The sequence below is a fragment of the Sorghum bicolor genome, chromosome 5 (assembly GCF_000003195.3).
Source record: "Sorghum bicolor cultivar BTx623 chromosome 5, Sorghum_bicolor_NCBIv3, whole genome shotgun sequence".
NCBI classification, from domain to species: domain Eukaryota; kingdom Viridiplantae; phylum Streptophyta; class Magnoliopsida; order Poales; family Poaceae; genus Sorghum; species Sorghum bicolor.
In genome coordinates this window covers 53827738-53833740 of record NC_012874.2, presented here as the reverse complement: position 1 = coordinate 53833740, position 6003 = coordinate 53827738, and the positions used below count along the sequence as shown (strand labels likewise).

At 37.5% G+C, this 6003-nt stretch overlaps 1 long non-coding RNA gene across 1 annotated transcript; it reads left to right on the top strand.

Moving 5' to 3' along the window:
- LOC110435428 lies at positions 1–2130 on the top strand. The gene is made up of 3 exons (XR_002453086.1): positions 1–451; positions 1687–1739; positions 1873–2130. It is a non-coding gene; the product is annotated as an uncharacterized LOC110435428 (long non-coding RNA).

The window sequence follows — 6003 nt, the reverse complement described above, 5'->3', positions numbered from 1 at the left end:
CCTCAACCACCTCTCTCAGACGTCGCCGCCCCTAGCCACTCTCTCTCTCGGTTCCATCTCTCTCCCAAGTCTCGAACCTATCCAAACGGCGCAAGCTACCAGGGGTGAGCCCTGGCATGGCGAGACCCTCCGGCGGTGCACGGCAGGGCGCGGCCCCTCCGGCTGTGCATGCGGGTTAGGGTCTCCGGCGGCGTGTGCGGGTTAAGGGATCCAGCGGCACATGCGGCTCAAGGGCGAGCGCCTCCGGCGGCTCGCAGGTAGGCCGCGGCCCCCTCTGGTGGCACTCTCCTCCACGGTGCACCCCTCCCACGGTACAGGCAGTCCCCATGCGCATCGCCAGTCACGACCCCAGCCTGCGTCCTCCGCGGAGCAGGCACCAACAGGCGCAGATCTGAGGATGCCGCCTCCTCTGGTGCTCTGCAGCCACCTTCCCCACTAGGAGGAGCCGCAGGTACCTGATTGATACCTCAACTGTGTATTTTTCTACTTGCTTCTATTCTACAATATTATTGAGAATGGAGTTGATGTCAAGGTGAAACTAAAACAAAGCCGATAATGGTATTCCATAGCACGTACTGTTGTATTTCTTTTTTTGTGTATGTTGAACTTCAGAGCTCAAAGTATTAGTTGATTGATGCACAAATGTGTTTAACTCATACACAACTGAAATTTGGGGCGAGCTCAGCATTAAACCTTGAAATGCAGAAGTGAACAAAAGCAGTTACCTATTGAAAACCTATTACAACTTCTTTCCGAGTCAATTTGGGACATGTGTTTTTGAATGTGTACATAGTATAGATTATTTTGCCAACGAGAAAGTACTACTGTTTGTGTAGCCTCTTTTCACTTCCATGGTCATTCATGTGTATATGTATGTTTTCCTGGTGCTTTCATTACCGTGGCTGGTTAAGAGACATCTTAATTGACTTAACCGTGGCTGTGCTTTTATTAGCTTCTTGCATCTTCCATGTTTCCTACCTATCCACTCAATTAAGATGTCTCTTAGTTTAGTTCAGTCTCAATAAAACCTGCCTGTACTTACACTGATATTGCTTGGCTCTGTAAAATTTTTATTTCCTAGCAATTTCGGAAATCCTCACAAATTAGCAATTCAAGTGTGATAAATATTGATATATGTTTGCAAAAGACAAACTTGCACATCTGTATTTATAAGCTGAGCTGTGCTAGTTAGATAGATTTCCTCCAAATCTAAATTGTAGTTGATTTTATATTAATGTGTGGGCAGGAGGCAAGGAGATATATAGAACTTTTTTTGCCGTAAGATTGTCTATGCATTCATGCAATTTTGGTTTGTTCGTCTGCTACTAGATGTAAGATGACATTGTTTTTCCTTTTGTAGTTTACAGCTTATGCTGTTGTTAGTGAAATACTGAAATCGCCATTCCACATTTTTGGTTTGATGGAATGGTTATGAACTCTGGAATATATGCGATGGACTCTAAAAATGCAACAATTATCGATTTACATATTCTGATTGTGCATGGTCCATTTCTATTCATTAGTTCTATGCTACAGCTTATCATTTCCTCCATCTTTGGTTGTACGTGTGTACATAGCATAAGCCTTAACATTTTGGAACTGACTGGAGTGGACATGTGTGAATTATCTATCCTTATGCTTATTAAAATTTGTGTGTCATATAACTCATATCTTTTCTATATCCAGTGCTGAATTCTGAAGGTGTTGCTCAGAACATAGGAGAGGCACAACAGTTGCTGGTATGAAATCTAAACATGGTACCCTCATGCTTTTGGTTTCTTTTAATCCAAACTTATGCTGTCAGCACTACTTATGACATTGCATAAAACTAGAAGTAGTGACTAGAGACTCACTAAAAGCTTTCTCATGTAGGTATGCAATCAGCAAATCTCTACGACTAAGGCCAAAAGATAGTATGGCGTGGACGGCTTGATATAGGAGTTAGTAATATCCAAACTATTATTGATGTATGGGCTTCATGAGGATGAATGATAAATACACTTGTAATGTTTGTATGGATACTTTACGTATGGATACTTTACGTCAATATAATGGTTGAGGACCATCGTAAAATATCCATGTGCATGTCATCTTGTGTCACTTGAATATAGTTACTAGAATATTAGAATATATTGATTACTGTAATTATTTTTTTATTGTTAGTATAGATTTCCTTAGGGGTTGGCGCTCAAGGAAATCAAAATTAACTTGACGGTTAGTGACAGTCAAGGAAAACTTTAATTTCCTTGGAGGTGAAGAGCAGCCAAGGAAACAACAATTACCTTAGCGGTTTAGAGTGTTTCGTTATTGACCCTCAACAAAATTAATTTACTTGGCGGCTTTGGACCCTCAAGAAAACTACTTTCCTTGGCGGTTGCAGTATTTCCTTGGCGCTTTAGCAAATTAAGTCTGGTCGTAATTTCCTTAGCAGCTAGCCTTTAAGGAAATCATCCTTGAGTGTCAGAACCGCCAAGAAAACTAATTTCCCTTAGCTTCTATCCTTGAGTGCGTTTGCTTGACGGTTTGTGGTCAAGGATCATTTTCTTGGCGGTTTAACCCCTTTTCTTGGCGGTTTTTGGCACTCAAGGCAATTCGAGATTGTGGTAGTGGTATACTATGGGTGGGAGTAATTACTCCCGGGAGTATAAAAAACCCACCCTATATATATATATATATATATATATATATATATATATATATATATATATATATATATATATATAGTTAGGGATAGAATTTCATTGCCTCTTTGGTCTTAGCTCTCAATAATCAGTACTCACACAATAAATATAAAAATATTTGCCTTATAACATTTGAGTTGAAGTGGCGTAGTGGTAGCTCATTTTGACTCCAACGTCAGTAACCATGGTTTAATTCCTATGGTCAGCGTATTTTTTTCTGAAATGAATTCAATGATCTATCTAAAGATATTAATTGTATACCAGAAATATAATATTTTTTATATAAAATTAGACAAATTTATTTATTTTTAGAGAGCGGGAACTGTAGTTATTTACGAACTGAGAGAGTAGCGTGGCATAAAAACCAGAGTACATGTACCTGTATGCCTGCCCGTGTGGCCGTGCCTTGCTCTGTCATCGTGTTGGGCCTTGGGGACGATGTCATCAACGCTGGCAGGCTATCCGAGATTTTCAGTGCATGTTCTCGTGTTCAACGGTTGATACTCGCGGCCCAGCCCACGAGTGCATGTTCACTGAGAACTCCTCGTAAAGAGTTGCTAAATCACTTAGAGAGCAACTCCAAGAACTAATGGAAATTTAGCTCTTTATAAACTGGCTTCCTCTATCGATTACCAATTTTTAGCTTCCGTATATAACAAAAGTCCTACCTGTAAAAATTATATTTTAGAAAATAAAATCAGCTGTAAAGATTAGAAAAAAAAAATCCAAGGAGAAGCACAATAGTGAGGACCGTGATTTTTCATGTGAAATACACATTGATCGTAGTCGGATCAAAATCAAGGCTTCTTATCTCTTGCATGAGACTTCTTTAGCACTACACTATAACTTGTGACTATAATTCCATCTTTTTGTAATAACTTTAACAAAATCTTGTATTGAATATAGCACCTAATTCTATCCTTTTGTATTAACTTTTAACAAAATCTTGTATTGGATATAGCACCCCGTAAACGGTTTCAATTCAAAAAAGTTGAACTATAAGGTTTTAAAATCTCTTCGAGCATACAACTTTAGTATAAGGCATCTCTCTATCCAAGGTTATTAGAACTTTAGAAAAATGAATTTTAAAATCTAAGAATTAAAACATGGATCTAAATGATTTTAAATGAAAAATGGTCAACTACAAAGCTCTAGATTGCTTCAAAGTTTATAACTTCGTTTAGAAAAGTTACAATATTTTTTGCTGCACCTATTTTTAGGGCAGATCAGATTATCATCGTAGCTAAAAATAGCATTTTTTTAGTGATGGTTAGTGTTACCAACAGTCTTTGGAAATATAGAGAATTTTAAGAGACAGTTGGAAACACCAGCTACCTCTAGAAATAGATTTCTTGAATCAACTTGTCTCTAGAACCATTTTTAGAAACAGTTTTTTCTATAATGGCAACTAGAAAAAGCAAGAGACCTATAAAAAATGTTTATGTAGTAGTGTAACCTTTATTGTCAATAATAAAAATGATGAATTATTAACTTTGATTTGTGACAAACTGATTTGTGACAAATTAATCATTGTTGTCAATAATTATTAACCTTTATTGGCAATGCGCAACCTTTATACTCAAAAGCGGATAATCTCCTACAACCATGGCTCACGGATGGCAGCGGGTCAGTTTTGGTTCGCATATCCGCGGGTTTCTGGTCGAGCGGTTTTGGTTTTGGTGGTAGTTTTTCATCCACGGTTTTCGGGTTCGGGGCCCGAAACCGATCGGGTTTGGTTTTCCACCTGTGGATATCCAATGGATATCCAAAATAAATCATTTGGAATTAAATTTTATATTTTATAATATGATAATAATAATTTATTTACTTAGATTATTAAATTTATTCAAAGTTAACTCATGAAAATATTTATTATTTGTTGTATCTTGTTTATACATGTGAATATGTGTCTATATATCCACGGGTTTTGGATAACCATTCGGGTTTCGGGTATCCGCGGGTTTGGTTTTGGTACTGAATTTCCACCCGAATCGGTTTCGGTTTTGGTTTCGGGTTTCGGTTTTGGGTGCACGGAGACTCCACCCGATCTAAACCCGTCCCGTTGCCATCCTTACTCACCACATCAGTTGTTAAGCCTTGTTTAGTTCGCGAAATTTTTTGGATTTTATTACTGTAGCACTTTCATTTTTATTTAACAAATATTGTCTAATCATGGACTAACTAGGCTTAAAAGATTCGTCTCGTAAATTACAAATAAACTGTGCAATTAGTTATCTTTTTATCTATATTTAATACTTCATGTATGTGCCGCAAGATTTGATGTGATAGTGAATCTTGAAAAATTTTAGAAAAAACAAGGCCTTAATTATTTAGGCTCAAGTCATTAATAGTGTGCATGCCCATTCGCTTCACCTGATCGTTCAATCAATAAACAAATGTGACTTCAGTATCGTCTAAAGTTCATAGCGCCTTATGGATTAATTTTTCTTATGTATCTTTTTTTTTAAGGAATGGCACGCAAAATGCCATTTCATTGATAGAGAGTTATACATCCCGCTAGACTAGTTTACAAAACTCTTTAGTGGTAAGTAAGAAATGCCTCTCTCTTAAATATTACTCTCTCTATTCCAAATTATAAGTCATTCTTATTTTTTTTGGAAATCCAAAGCATCTCAAATTTAACTAAAATTATACTTCCTCCGTCCACGAAAGAGTTAATTTCTATCAAGTTTCACACAGATTAGTAGAACTGTCAAATACCCATAGTACCCTCAATTAATTTACTTCCACCATTACGCAGCACAATAAACAATGCTTGTGTTATGCGTTGTCTTTTCATTTACTACGTCCGCCTGCAGCCAAGTCCTCTAGCTGAGGAGTCACACGCCAAAACTAAATAGAATACAGGAGAGGAGAGAGAGGAAACACACGGGGAGAGGAAACACACGCACACGAAGTAAATGCCATGATGACTACAATGTGGACCGGTGAGAGCTCTCCAGCCCAGAAATCAACTCTTTCGTGGACAAATTCTCACCAGAAATAGACTCTTTCGGAACAGAAGGAGTAGATGTTTAATGACATTAGGTATACTATAAAAAATATATTAATGAATAATTTAATGACACTTATCTGATATCATAAATATTATTATTTTAGTATATAAGTAAATCTTTGCTTATCCAAAGATTTCAAGTTTCTGGAATTTATAGATGCGTGTAACTAATCGTAAAGGAGAGGCAAAGTTTGATGAAAAATTCTAAGAATGTACGCAATCGAAGTCGTGGACATGCAAAAGCCAGAGAATCCCAGTTGACGGTACACGGTACCACTGCTAATAAACCATAGGCATGTCCGGGGA